The following is a 15577-nucleotide window of genomic DNA, read 5'->3' as shown; positions in this document are numbered from 1 at the left end:
CTTTTAAGCAGAGGCTGGATGGCCATCTGTCAGGGGTGATTTGAATGCAATATTCCTGCTGCTTGGCAGAATGAGGTTGGACTGGATGGCCCATGAGGTCTCTTCCAACTCTTTGATTTTGTGATTCTATGGTTTAGTAAGGCAACAATGCAAGATCCTTGCCACACTAAGCTCCACCATCACAATGCATCACCTTTCAAGGCAGTGAAGTCATTTTGAGATCTGGCAACAGGCAGTCACACCAGCTGCCCAATCCTGGCAGTCAAAAGAGAAGAATAATAAGTCAGCGGATGCTTGACAATTTGCTGCCCTTTTCTCACATCCCAAACCTGCTGCCAGAGGGGACTTTCTCGCTCGGCTTCTTGGTTGAGTTGACTGAATCATAGTGATTCTATCCAGCCGCAACACCCATTGCCTCGTTGGATCTCATTTACTGGAAAGGATGATTTATTTACTTATTTATTTTATTTATTTACTTTATTTATATACTGCTTTTCTCAGCCCTCAGGCAACTCAAAGCGGTGAACAACATCAATACAAAACATCACGAGACAAGTATAGGGCAATTAAAAACAATTGTAACATAAATCATTAAACATAAATTAGGTGGTTTGGGCTTCAAGCTTTCAGAGGAGACAACGTTGCTAAAGGATGGTTTTCCTGTTGAATGCAGAGAGCAGGGTGAGCTCCTGTCTGTCAGCTCCAGCTTCCCATGTAAGAACATGAGAGAACTGTTAGCACTAGCAGAAATGTTGTAAAAGCTCAGAATAATGGACTCTGGAGTCACCAGTAAAAAAGCAGGTTTCAGCTGTACTTAAGCAGTTCAGAAACACACCATACACCATCAGCGAGCAGACGTGAAGTACACAGAACAAAGGAAATGGGAAACGAAAACAAAACTGCAACTGTCTGGGAGTTATCGGACACTCCCTAATATTTCACACAGCTAGAGACTCAGGGTCACATTCTCACAGCCTTCTGAGTAAACATACATCCTGGCAATACAATCTTATTGCAATCACATTTCTACTACATGAAATTACATTTAAACATACATCATACATGAAAATATACACTGACAAGAACCCTCCCAAAGATGGTAAAACATCTGGGCATCCTCTGGGCAACATCTGTCCTTGCAGACAGCCAGTTTTCTCACACCAGAAGCTACTTGCAGTTTCTCAAGTCACTCCTGGCATGAAAAAAACCATAAATCAACAGGCACACGCACTGGTTGAAGGAGCAACTAACCAATGAAGAAAACATTTTCGAGAGAGATCCAGCATTTTCTGGTGTTGCCTATAAATAAGGCAAGATTTTGGGCCTTGCGTATCATCATCCAGACCTTTTGTGCTCGTAGCTAAACTTCCCTTTTAAGGAACAAAACGAATGATTGTCAGATTGTCAGAGCGGATGCCAGCCAAAGAGCGCGGGATCCTTCACTCTTCTTTAGACGTGACAAAGAGCGATTCCGTGACAACCTAAGGAGCATATCAAATGACACACAGGTGTGACATGACCCCAATTTCAGGAATACCAAATACCAAATGAATTGTGCCTGCATGCCAAGTAGCAAATCTTGTGTTCAGTGGAGATCAACACCTCCAGTGACTTGAGGAGAGAAACATGACAAAGAGATGTCATCCTGAAATCTGATATTTCTTTCTCGGAGAATATGGAAATATGTTCACATCAAATCTAACATTGCTCATTTCTCTCTCTTGCACACAGGCAGTCACCAGTGCTATAAGTGGCTTCTCCTTTGTCGGTGACACAGTGAAATGATTCTGGGTGGGAATCATAAAAGCATAGAACCATAGTTGGAAGACACATGTGAAGGCCATCCAGTCTGACCCCTTGCCACGCAGGAATCAAAGCATCCCTGAATGATGGCCATCCAACCTCCAAAAGAGGAGAATCCACCACACTCCAAGCAGTAGGCTTGCACATTCTTTGTAAACCGCAATCCGTTTTGGTGCTCCGGATTTCGATGGGGACCCTCATCTGTTTTTTGGGAGCCTTCCGAAATTGGGATGACAAATATCTGTTTTCTCACTGGGGTGCCACAACATCCATTTTCTATCTGGCCCATTATAGTGGGAGGAGCTTCCCAGGATTCCCTTTCCATAATTTTAGGCATTTAAGCTATTTCTACTCTAGAGGAGAGGCATTGCAGGCGCACATGCTTTCTTTCCTCAGCCTGCATCATGTGATGCATTCGTTCCAAGGCATTTAAAGGAGGCAAATGCTTACAGTTGTTTCTACTCTAGAGGAGAGGTGCTTCAGGCAGGCACACGTGCTTTCTCTCCTAGGCTTGCATGCACTCTTTCCAAGGCATTTAAAGGAGGCAACTTCTTACAGTTGTTTAGAGAAGAGACATTGTAGGCAGGCGCACATGCTTTAAGGAGGCTTCTTACCTGTTTCTACTCTAGAGGAGAGGTGATGCAGGTAGGTACATGCACTTTCTCTCTCAGATCTGCATGCACTCTTTCCAAGGCATTTAAAGGAGGCAGCTTCTTACAGTTGTTTCTACTCTAGAGGAGAGGCATTGTAGGCAGACGCATGTGCTTTAAGGAGACTTCTTACCTGTTTCTACTCTAGAGGAGAGGTGCTGCAGGCAGGCACATGTGCTTTCTCTCCCAGGCCTCCATGCATTCTTTCCAAGGCATTTAAAGGAAGCAGCCTCTTACAGTTGTTTCTACTCTTGAGAAGAGGCATTATAGGTAGGCGCACATGCTTTAAGGGGGCTTCTTACCTGTTTCTACTCTAGAGGAGAGGTGCTGCAGGCAGGCACACGTGCTTTCTCTCCCGGGCCTGCATGCATTCTTCCAAAGGCATTTAAAGGAGGCAACTTCTTGCAGTTGTTTAGAGGAGAGGCATTGTAGGCAGGTGCACGTGCTTTAAGGAGGCGTCTTACCTGTTTCTACTCTAGAGGAGAGGTGCTGCAGGCAGGTACACATGCTTTCTCTCCTGGGCCTGCATGCACTCTTTCTATGGCATTTTAAGGAGGCTTCCCCACTCCCAGGTAAGGAGGAGCAATGACCTATGATTCTATGATTTTATGACCTCCTGGAGCTATCCTCCTTGAGCTTCCTTAAAAATCCCCTCTTTTTTCCTGGCACACTTCAATCTCCTTTCCGCTTTGGGTTTAATGCTTCTTTACAGCTGTTTCTACTAGTTTCAACTCTAGAGGAGAAGTGCTGCAGGCAGGCACGCGTGCTTTCTTCCCCAGGCCTTCATGCACTCTTTCCAAGGCATTTAAAGGAGGCTTCCCCCAGGTAAGGAGGAGCAATGACCTCCTGGAGCTATCTTCCCTGGGCTTCCTTAAAAAAATCCTTCTTTTCTGGCATGCTTGAATCTGCTTTGGATTTAATGTTCCTTACAGCTGTTTCTACTAGTTTCTACTCTAGAGGAGAGATAACTGATAGTAGTTTTCAGAGAATGAGAGTTTTCTTTCAATAAAAAAATTAAACTGTGATGGTGAATAAGAGAGGAGGAGCCAAGGTCAGCTGCCAGGTGGTCCCATAATGGAGGGGAATCCGTAACGGCTGGGCCCTTACCATTTTGTGCACCCGAACAAAGGTGGAAGTTGAAAAGATTAGGGGAGAGGTGGGGATGTACACAGAATTAAATCACGAAAGAGCCAGATTGGTGTATTGTCGAAGGTTTTCATGGCCGGAATCACTGAGTTGTTGTAGGTTTTTTCGGGCTATATGTCCATGTTCCAAAGGCATTTTCTCCTGACGTTTCGCCTGCATCTATGGCAAGCATCCTCAGAGGTAGTGAGGTCTGTTGGAACTAGGAAAAAGGGTTTATATATCACGGTGCGGCAGACCGTGCAAAAAGAATCTGCGAAGCCCACCTCCTCCAAGAGGAACGGAACCCCCTCAACTGGGCTCTCCAGGCCAATGGAGACTCCGCCTCAGACATCAGGAGAGCTGCAAGACCACCAAGAACAAGCCACGAGAGTCAAGACCAAGATCCACCCAGAGGGAAAGGGTTCTTGCCAGACATCAAGGGAACCACTGACCACAGAAGGAAGCTGATGAGGAAACACAACATACAAACTATCTACAGATCCACCAAGACAATCCAACAAATGCTTCGTTCAGCCAAGGACAAGAGGGATCCTCTCACCACTGCAGGAGTCTACCGTATACCATGCAGCTGTGGACAAGTCTACAGAGGGACCACCAAACGCAGCGCCCAGACACGCATCAAGGAACATGGTAGGCACTGTAGACAAATCCAACCAGAGAAGTCAGCCATAGCAGAGCACCTGATGAACCAGCCTGGACACAGCATGTTATTTGAGAAGACAGAAATGCTGGACCACTCTCACAACCACCATGTCAGGCTACACAGAGAAGCCATTGAAATCCACAAGCATGTGGACAATTTCAACAGAAAGGAGGAAACCATGAAAATGAACACAATCTGGCTCCCAGTATTAAAAAAAGCTCTAAAATTACAACAGCACAACAACAGAGAGGAAACAAACAAGGACATGTAATCGCCTCTCAACAAAAGATTGTCCCAGGCACTGCCAGGCCATCACATGCTCATCAAGGTGATCAGTTGAAACATTCACAAGGTGATCAAGGTGATCGGTTGAAACATTCACAACCCTAGCTCCAGCAGACAAGAGTCCTTTGTCCCACCCTGGTCATTCCACAGATATATAAACCCATTTCCTAGTTCCAACAGACCTCACTACCTCTGAGGATGCTTGCCATAGATGCAGGCAAAATGTCAGGAGAAAATGCCTTTAGAACATGGCCATATAGCCCGAAAAAACCTACAACAACCGAGCCAGATTGGCTTAAGGAAACAACTAAAAATGGATCCGTGCACAACTCCACTGAGCAGCATATTCCACTGTCAAAGGAAGTTCTTATAATGTATTGTCGAAGGCTTTCATGGCTGGAATCACTAGGTTCTTGTGGGTTTTTTCGGGCTATAGGGCCATGTTCTAGAGGCATTTTTTCCTGACGTTTCGCCTGCATCTATGGCAAACATCCTCACTACCTCTGAGGATGCTTGCCATAGATGCAGGCGAAACGTCAGGAGAAATGCCTCCTCTAGAACATGGCCCTATAGCCCGAAAAACCCCCACAAGAACCAAGTTCTTCTAATGTTTAGATGAGACCTTTTTCTGTAGCTGGAATCCATTGCCTCATATCCAAATTTCAAGTTGGTTCCATTTTCTGAAGATACTATAGGCTACCGATGCTGCTGAATTTACTTTGGGAGTGAGGTTTAGCACTGGGGATAATTCCATAATGGATTCTGTAAACAAAACATCCAGCTGTCATCCAATGCAAAAAACTTGTGGAAATGTGTATTGTGTCCCCTCTGGTTCCTGATTGCCTTTATGAGTAAGCCAAGTGACTTGTTTCAGGTAGAACATCTCGTGCCCGTGTAATTCTTTTCTTTTGCATGAATAAGATGTTAATTTCCCAGAGAGAACAAGAGAGAGAGGGAGGGTTTGCCATGAATTTTACCACATGCTGATCAAAGGCAGGGAATATTTGCACCAGTAAATTTGGACATCAGAGAGGATTTTCACAGCACAACATGCATCGTGCTGCTTGTTTAATCTTCTCTGCTATTCTGTATGCCAGTCACACACACACACACACTGCAAATTCTGCGAGAGCACTAGGGACTGAGAGGGGCTACTGGCCAATTTCCTCATCCTCTGCCAGAAAGTGTGTGTCGAAGGAAGGCCTGGTTTGAAGAGGCTCCATTGATTCCTGATGCAAGGAAGCCACAGGGAGGAGGAAGCCACAGGGAGGAGGGAGCAAGCTTGTTTTCTGCTTCCCTGGAGACTAGGATGCAAGGGAACAATGGCTTCAAACTACAAGAGAGGAGATTCCATCTGAACATGAGGAAGAACTTCCTGACTGTGAGAGCCGTTCAGCAGTGGAACTCTCTGCCCCAGAGTGTGGTGGAGGCTCCTTCTTTGGAAGCTTTTAAACAGAGGCTGGATGGCCATCTGTCGGGGGTTATTTGAATGCAATGTTCCTACTTCTTGGCAGGGGGTTGGACTGGATGGCCCATGAGGTCTCTTCCAACTCTTAGATTCTATGATTCTATGATGCAAAGCAACAAAGAAACACACGTGATCGAGTTGCGGCACATCCTTCCCGATGCATCCCCAACATGTTCTAGTTCTGTAGAAGTCTCCAAAAGCTCTACCATTTTCCCATAGTGGAAAAAAAATGTATCAATAGTAGAACACAACACATGTCAGTGTCCAGATCTCCACCTTCTCTTCTGTAGGATGTTTTGAGACAAGGGATGAGCTGGAGATGTCTCTGCCTTGGTCCTTTGGCTGCCACTTCCTGGCGGATGTCAGGCAGTGCAATAAGCAGTGCAATTTCTCCAGTGGTGTAGGGCACAGGCACCCCATGATATGTGGCATGTCTCATTAAGAGCCACATCCACTGTTTTAGCGTGGTGAGATGTGTTCCACGCTGAGCATGTTTACTCAGCAGCAGAGTAGCATAGTGCAAGAGCAGATGTCTTCGCTGTGTCTGGTTGTGATCCCCAGGTTGTGCCAGTCAGCTTTCGTATGATATTGTTTCTAGTACCCACTTTTTACTTGATGTTCAGGCAGTGCTTCTTGTAGGTCAGAGCACGGTCCAGAGTGACTCCTCCCAGGTATTTAGGTGCACTGCAATGCTCCAGTGGGATTCCTTCCCAGGTTATCTTCAGAGCTCGGGATGCTTGTCTGTTCTTGAGATGGAAAGCACATGTCTGTGTTTTAGATGAATTAGGGATCAGCTGGTTTTCCCTGTAATAGACAGTAAGGGCACCTAGAGCTTCGGAGAGCCTTTTTTCAACCATCTCAAAGCTCCCTTTTTTCAACCATCTCAAAGCGAAACATTTCTATGCACAACTCTTCTCATAACTTGGAGGCTGCCTGTAATTGTATTCATATTCAGTCGGGGATTGCGCATGTGGAAATCTCTGTTTACTGTACTTAATCTGGACTTCATCAACTTAGAAATTAAAAGTGGCATTACTGTATTTACCGCGATTGCTTTCCATTTTGTAACCTTAAGCTGTGCTTCATCCTGCCTTAGAGGTTTACTCTGGAAGGCAGCTTATAAATCGTAAACACAAAGAAAGAAATAATAACATTCCCCCAAAAAAGAAGCGCTGTTTTTCTTCATGCTCCAACATTGTGGATAAAGTCCCTCTCTTTCAACCCCCCTCTCTCCAAATTTCCCATGTACTTTTTCACATCTTGAATCCTAGAATCCTAGAGTTGGAAGAGACCTCGTGGGCCATCATCCAGTCCAACCCCATTCTGCCAAGAAGCAGGAAAATTTCATTCAAATCACCCCTGACAGATGGCCATCCAGCCTCTGTTTAAAAGCTTCCAAAGAAGGAGCCTCCACCACACTCCCTCCGGGGCAGAGAGTTCCACTGCTGAACAGCTCTCACAGTCAGGAAGCTCTTCCTCACGTTCAGATGGAATCTCCTCTCTTGTAGTTTGAAGCCATTGTTCCATTGCGTCCTAGTCTCCAGGGAAGCAGAAAGGAAGCCGCCACATACCAGTACTGCCATCTGTTGAGGAGTTACGAATGTCAATTCAATGCCAAAATGGAACTGTAGAGGAGAGTCTACCGAACAAGCCAGTACCTGCCGCATACGTTGTTACTGGCTTGTTCAGTAGACTCTCCTCTACAGTTCCATTTTGGCAGGAAGCCTTAGCGTTGAATGGACCTTTGTATCTCCTCAACAGATGGCAGTACTGCTATGCGGCAGGTACTGGCTTGTTCAGTAGACTCTCCTCTACAGTTCCATTTTGGCAGGAAGCCTTAGCGTTGAATGGACCTTTGTATCTCCTCAACAGATGGCAGTACTGCTATGCGGCAGGTACTGGCTTGTTCAGTAGACTCTCCTCTACAGTTCCATTTTAGCATTGAATGGACCTTCATAACTCCTTCTTTGGAGGTTTTTAAACAGAGGCAGGATGGCCATCTGTTGGGGGGGGGGGGGTGGTGTGTGCTTTGAATGTGATTTTCCTGCTTCTTGGCAGAAAGGGGTTGGACTGGATGATGGCCCATGAGGTCTCTTCTAACTCCAGGATTCTATGATTCTATGACTGTGAGAGCTGCTCAGCAGTGGAACTCTCTGCCCCATGAGGGAGTGTGATGGAGGCTCCGTCTTTGGAGGCTTTGAGGCTGGATGGCCATCTGTCGGGGATGCTTTGAATGGGAATTTCCTACTTCTGGGCAGAATCGAGTTGGACTGGATGGCCCATGAGGATTCTATGATAGTATGACTGTGAGAGCCATTTAGCAGTGGAACTCTCCGCCCTGGAGGGAGTGTGGTGGAGGCTCCTTCTTTGGAGGCTTTTAAACAGGGGCTGGATGGCCATCTGTCAGGGGTGATTTGAATGCAATATTCCTGCTTCTTGGCAGAATGGGGTTGGACTGGATGGCCCAGGAGGTCTCTTCCAACTCTTTGGTTACCTTCGGGAGCACGTAATGGTAAGTCCGCTCCCGGTGTGAAAATCAGCTCAATACATAGAATTCCAGAAGCATTCTCTTCTGACATTTGGCCCACATCTATGGCAGGCATCCCATAGAATGGCCATATTCCAGAAGCATTCTCTCCTGACGTGCTTCCAGCCTCGGGGGAATCCTTTGTTGGGAGGTGTTAGCTGGCCATGAGGATGCCTGCCATAGATGTGGGCCAAACGTCAGGAGAGAATGCTTCTGGAATATGGCCATTCTATGGGATGCCTGCCATAGATGTGGGCCAAATGTCAGAAGAGAATGCTTCTGGAATTCTATGTATTGAGCTGATTTTCACACCGGGAGCGGACTTACCATTACGTGCTCCCGAAGGTAACAAAAGTAACGAAAGCACGAATGTAACGAATTGGAACAGATACACACACACAACTCTATTCTGCATACACACCAAATCCCTGAGATATTTTGTGTTATTTTGTACATCAAGGCAATATACATTTTTTCATGGAAATGAGCATCCCAATCATAATTGCTCCACATCAAATGATTTATGAGTGTAAGTGAAGTATTTCAGAGTGAAGGACACCAAGATGGAGAATTGCAATTTGTTTCCTTTCGTCATTTTCCCCCTTCCTCTGTGTGTGTGTGTCTGCATGCGTGCACAGTCACCCAAATAGTAAATTCCGAAGGGACCAAAATGCAATGCGCATCTTAAAATGGAAAACAAACCCACCTCCCTGAATATTTCCATGTGTCCCTTCTCAATCCCACCCTCCGTTTGTCATCAGTCACGGACTATTTTGGTTCCAACTGTCATATCGATTTCGATACGGGACAGGCGGAAATTAGCTTGCGTTGACACTTATTGGAGCTGAACCCTCCTGACCTGTTATTGAGCAGGAAGCATCACTGGGCTTCTTGACACCCACCTCCAGTCCCAGATCCCATGCATTGCTAATGGAAGTGGTGATGGGAACGCCCACCAAGAAATAAAGAGACAGGCACAGGAAAATGGCTCTAAAGGGACTTCTTTCTGAGCTATTTATTGAAAGAACTCATAATAACCTGAAGAGCAGGCATGGGCAAACTTCGGCCCTCCAAGTGATTGATGAGGGTTGAATGAAAAGTAATGCCTCCACCGTCGTAATTCCTCAACAGATGGCAGTACTGGTATGCAGCAGGTACTGGCTTGTTTAGTAGACTCTCCTCTACAGTTCCATTTTGGCAGGAAGCATTAGCATTGAATGGACCTTCATAACTCCTCAACACATGGCAGTACTGGCTTGTTCACTAGACTCTCCTCTACAGTTCCATTTTAGCATTGAATGGACCTTTGTAACTCCTCAACAGATAACAATACTGGTATGCGGCAGGTACTGGCTTGTTCAGTAGACTCTCCTCTACAGTTCCATTTTGATGGGAACCCTTAGTATTGAAAGGACCTTCGTAACTCCTCAACACATGGCAGTACTGGCTTGTTCACTAGACTCTCCTCTACAGTTCCATTTTAGCAGGAAGCCTTAGCATTGAATGGACCTTTGTAACTCCTCAACGAATGACAGTACTGGTATGTGGCGGGAACTGGCTTGTTCAGTAGACTCTCCTCTATAGTTCCATTTTGGCGGGAATCATTAGCATTGAATGGACCTTCGTAACTCCTCAACAGATGGCAGTACTGGCTTGTTCACTAGACTCTCCTCTACAGTTCCATTTTAGCAGGAAGCCTTAGCATTGAATGGACCTTTGTAACTCCTCAACGAATGACAGTACTGGTATGTGGCGGGAACTGGCTTGTTCAGTAGACTCTCCTCTATAGTTCCATTTTGGCGGGAATCATTAGCATTGAATGGACCTTCGTAACTCCTCAACAGATGGCAGTACTGGCTTGTTCAGTAGACTTTCCTCTACAGTTCCATTTTGGCAGGAAGCCTTAGCATTGAACAGACCTTCATAACTCCTCGTCAAATGGCAGTACTGGTATGCGGCAGTTACTGGCTTGTTCAGGAGACTCTCCTCTACAGTTCAATTTTGGCAGGAAGCCTTAGCAGACCTTCATAACTCCTAGTCAAATGGCAGTACTGGTATGCGGCAGTTACTGGCTTGTTCAGAAGACTCTCCTCTACAGTTCAATTTTGGCAGGAAGCCTTAGCAGACCTTCATAACTCCTAGTCAAATGGCAGTACTGGTATGCGGCAGTTACTGGCTTGTTCAGTAGACTCTCCTCTACAGTTCCATTTTGATGGGAAGACTTAGCATTGAAAGGACCTTCGTAACTCCTCAACAGATGGCAGTACTGGTATGTGGCAGGTACTGGCTTGTTCAGTAGACTCTCCTCTACAGTTCCATTTTGGTGGGAAGCCTTAGTTTCAAAATGGACCTTCGTAACTCCTCAACACATGGCAGTACTGGCTTGTTCAGTAGACTTTCCTCTACAGTTCCATTTTGGTGGGAAGCCTTAGTTTCAAAATGGACCTTCGTTACTCCTCAACAGATGGCAGTACTGGCTTGTTCAGTAGACTTTCCTCTACAGTTCCATTTTGGCAGGAAGCCTTAGCATTGAACAGACCTTCATAACTCCTCGTCAAATGGCAGTACTGGTATGCGGCAGTTACTGGCTTGTTCAGGAGACTCTCCTCTACAGTTCAATTTTGGCAGGAAGCCTTAGCAGACCTTCATAACTCCTAGTCAAATGGCAGTACTGGTATGCGGCAGTTACTGGCTTGTTCAGAAGACTCTCCTCTACAGTTCAATTTTGGCAGGAAGCCTTAGCAGACCTTCATAACTCCTAGTCAAATGGCAGTACTGGTATGCGGCAGTTACTGGCTTGTTCAGTAGACTCTCCTCTACAGTTCCATTTTGATGGGAAGACTTAGCATTGAAAGGACCTTCGTAACTCCTCAACAGATGGCAGTACTGGTATGTGGCAGGTACTGGCTTGTTCAGTAGACTCTCCTCTACAGTTCCATTTTGGTGGGAAGCCTTAGTTTCAAAATGGACCTTCGTAACTCCTCAACACATGGCAGTACTGGCTTGTTCAGTAGACTTTCCTCTACAGTTCCATTTTGGTGGGAAGCCTTAGTTTCAAAATGGACCTTCGTTACTCCTCAACAGATGGCAGTACTGGCTTGTTCAGTAGACTCTCCTCTACAGTTCCATTTTGGCAGGAAGCCTTAGCATTGAACAGACCTTCATAACTCCTCGTCAAATGGCAGTACTGGTATGCGGCAGTTACTGGCTTGTTCAGGAGACTCTCCTCTACAGTTCAATTTTGGCAGGAAGCCTTAGCAGACCTTCATAACTCCTAGTCAAATGGCAGTACTGGTATGTGGCAGGTACTGGCTTGTTCAGTAGACTCTCCTCTACAGTTCCATTTTGGTGGGAAGCCTTAGTTTCAAAATGGACCTTCGTTACTCCTCAACAGATGGCAGTACTGGCTTGTTCAGTAGACTTTCCTCTACAGTTCCATTTTGGTGGGAAGCCTTAGTTTCAAAATGGACCTTCGTAACTCCTCAACAGATGGCAGTACTGGCTTGTTCAGTAGACTCTCCTCTACAGTTCCATTTTGGCGGGAAGCCTTAGTTTCAAAATGGACCTTCATAACTCCTCAGCACATGGCAGTACTGGCTTGTTCAGTAGACTTTCCTCTACAGTTCCATTTTGGTGGGAAGCCTTAGATTCAAAATGGACCTTCATTACTCCTCAACAGATGGCAGTACTGGCTTGTTCAGTAGACTTTCCTCTACAGTTCCATTTTGGTGGGAAGCCTTAGTTTCAAAATGGACCTTCGTAACTCCTCAGCACATGGCAGTACTGGCTTGTTCAGTAGACTTTCCTCTACAGTTCCATTTTGGCAGGAAGCCTTAGCATTGAACGGACCTTGGTAACTCCTCATCAGATGGCAGTACTGGTATGCGGCAGGTACTGGCTTGTTCAGTAGACTCTCCTCTACAGTTCCATTTTGATGGGAAGCCTTAGCATTGAAAGGACCTTCATAACTCCTCAACAGATGGCAGTCCTGGTATGCGGCAGGTACTGGCTTGTTCAGCAGACTCTCCTCTACAGTTCCATTTTGGCAGGAAGCCTTAGCGTTGAATGGACCTTTGTAACTCCTCAACAGATTGCAGTACTGGTATGTGGCAGGTACTGGCTTGTTCAGTAGACTCTCCTCTACAGTTCCATTTTGGCGGGAAGCCTTAGCATTGAATGGACCTTTGTAACTCCTCAACAAATTGCAGTACTGGTATGCAGCAGGTACTGGCTTGTTCAGTAGACTCTCCTCTACAGTTCCATTTTAGCGGGAAGCCTTAGCATTGAATGGACATTTGTAACTCCTCAACAGATGGCAGTACTGGTATGCGGCAGGTACTGGCTTGTTCAGCAGATTCTACAGTTCCATTTTGGTGGGAAGCCTTAGCATTGAACAGATCTTCGTAACTTCTCAGTAGATGACAGTACTGGTATGCAGCAGGTATTGCCTTGTTCAGTAGACTCTCCTCTACAGTTCTATTTTGGTGGGAAGCCTTAGCATTGAACGGACCTTTGTAACTTCTCAACAGATGGCAGTACTGGTATGCGGCAGGTACAGGCTTGTTTGGTAGACCCTCCTCTACAGTTCCATTTCGATGGGAAGTCTTAGCCTTAAAAAGTTGTGTTGTTAAAGTGAGAAGTATGGAACTTTGCGCGGACAGTTGGTCAATGTGACTTAAGCAATGTTTGGTCATTGAATTCTTGACAGCAGAAGATGTCACCCCAGAGGAGATTTCTCAGAGAATGCAAGCTGTTGATGGTGTTGATGTGAGTACTGTGTCGTTGGGCGAGTAAGTTTAAAGATGTTGAGGTGGGAACATCTGCTGTCAAGAATTCAATGACTGCACATTGCTTAAGTCACATTGATGACCATCTGCACAGGGTTCCATACTTCACACCATGGAGGGTGCACGGAAAGGCCTTCCAAGAGGGTGAACCAAGGAGGTGTGTGAAGAGGTCCCTCCGCGGGGCAATGGGGCTCCAACCAAGCCTGGCTCCTTCAAGGGGTCCTTCAAACTGCCCCCTCCCCATCACCTTAATCTTTGGGTCCTTTGCCTGTTGATTCCGACTTGGGGCTGTTTGTTTGGCAGTAGCTGTGCTGGAAGGGCACATGACACCCGTCGAGGGCAGATTAATGTGGGACCCAGATGTGACAAATGGGGGAAGCAGCGGGCCCATAGATCTTGGCCGATGGTGGAACGGGGACGCACCAGCCGAGATGATGTGCTCATGAAAGGCTAAAGCAATCACACAGGAGTCGGTGCCAAAAATGCTGGGGAGATGGATGGCTCCGGGGAAGGAGCAGCGGTTCCTTACGGGATCGTGACACATAGCGGACGATGATGAAGTGGAGGGCTTCTGACAAGTGAGAGACTCTCGACTCTCATTCTTCAAGCAGGGCTCTCACCAACCAAGGTGACTGTGGCCAAGAGGTGTTTTGTGGAAGTCCTGCTACCCATCCTCATCATCCCAGGTGGGGAGGGCTGACCAGAGCCAAACAAAAATGCCACCACACCTTCCATTGATCCACAAACGATGCTCCTATTGATGCCGCCCATAATTGCCCCAGAATTAGAGAGTGAGCGGCAGAATTCAATAGGGAGATTGACAAATGAATGCATTCAGAGAAGGACAGCCAACAAGATCAAAGGTCTGGAGGGCAAGCCCTATGGGGAGCAGCTTAGGGAGCCTGGCATTTCAACCTGGAGGAGGTTACACATGATAACTATGTGTAAAATTGAAAACAAACCAAAGAGATACCTGGGTTTAGAACTGCTTTAATTGTCATGCTTCCATCCTTCACAAACCTGGGCGATAGGTAAGAGCATTCAGTTATCATCAAAGGAACTTTAGTTCACTTCCAAGTACCCTCATGACCTCTCCACACCCAAGTCTTAATCAACAACGCCTGGCCATGTTCCAAAAGCATTCTCTCCTGATGTTTCACCCACATCTATGGCAGGCATCCTCAGAGTGTCCAATTCTGGGCGCCACAATTCAAGAGAGATATTGACAAGCTGGAATGTGTCCAGAGGAGGGCGACTAAAATGATCAAGGGTCTGGAGAACAAGCCCTATGAGGAGCGGCTTAGGGAACTGGGCATGTTTAGCCTGAAGAAGAGAAGGCTGAGAGGAGACATGATAGCCATGGATAAATATGTGAGAGGAAGCCACAGGGAGGAGGGAGCAAGCTTGTTTTCTGCTTCCTTGGAGACTAGGACGCGGAACAATGGCTTCAAACTACAAGAGAGGAGATTCCATCTGAACATGAGGAAGAACTTCCTGACTGTGAGAGCCGTTCAGCAGTGGAACTCTCTGCCCCGGAGTGTGGTGGAGGCTCCTTCTTTGGAAGCTTTTAAACAGAGGCTGGATGGCCATCTGTCAGGGGTGATTTGAATGCAATATTCCTGCTTCTTGGCAGGGGGTTGGACTGGATGGCCCATGAGGTCTCTTCCAACTCTTTGATTCTATGATTCTATGAGAGGTTGTAAGGTCTGTTGGAAACTAGGCAAGTAAGGTATGTTGTCCCCTTACATTAAGTCCAGTCATGTCTGACTCTGGGGTGTGGTGCTCATCTCTATTTCTAAGCTGAAGAGCTGGCGTTGTCCATAGACACCTCCAAGGTCATGTGGCCAGCATGACTGCATGGATCATAGAATCATAGAATCAAAGAGTTGGAAGAGACTTCCTGGGCCATCCAGTCCAACCCCCTGCCAAGAAGCAGGAATATTGCATTCAAATCACCCCTGACAGATGGCCATCCAGCCTCTGCTTAAAAGCTTCCAAAGAAGGAGCCTCCACCACACTCCGGGGCAGAGAGTTCCACTGCTGAACGGCTCTCACAGTCAGGAAGTTCTTCCTCATGTTCAGATGGAATCTCCTCTCTTGTAGTTTGAAGCCATTGTTCCATTGTGTCCTGGTCTCCAAGGAAGCAGAAAACAAGCTTGCTCCCTCCTCCTCCCTGTGGCTTCCTCTCACATATTTATACATGGCTCTCATCATGTCTCCTCTCAGCCTTCTCTTCTTCAGGCTAAACATGCCCAGTTCCCTAAGCCG

This window comes from Anolis sagrei, chromosome Y (assembly GCF_037176765.1).
Source record: "Anolis sagrei isolate rAnoSag1 chromosome Y, rAnoSag1.mat, whole genome shotgun sequence".
NCBI lineage: Eukaryota > Metazoa > Chordata > Lepidosauria > Squamata > Dactyloidae > Anolis > Anolis sagrei.
This window is presented reverse-complemented; position numbering follows the sequence as displayed.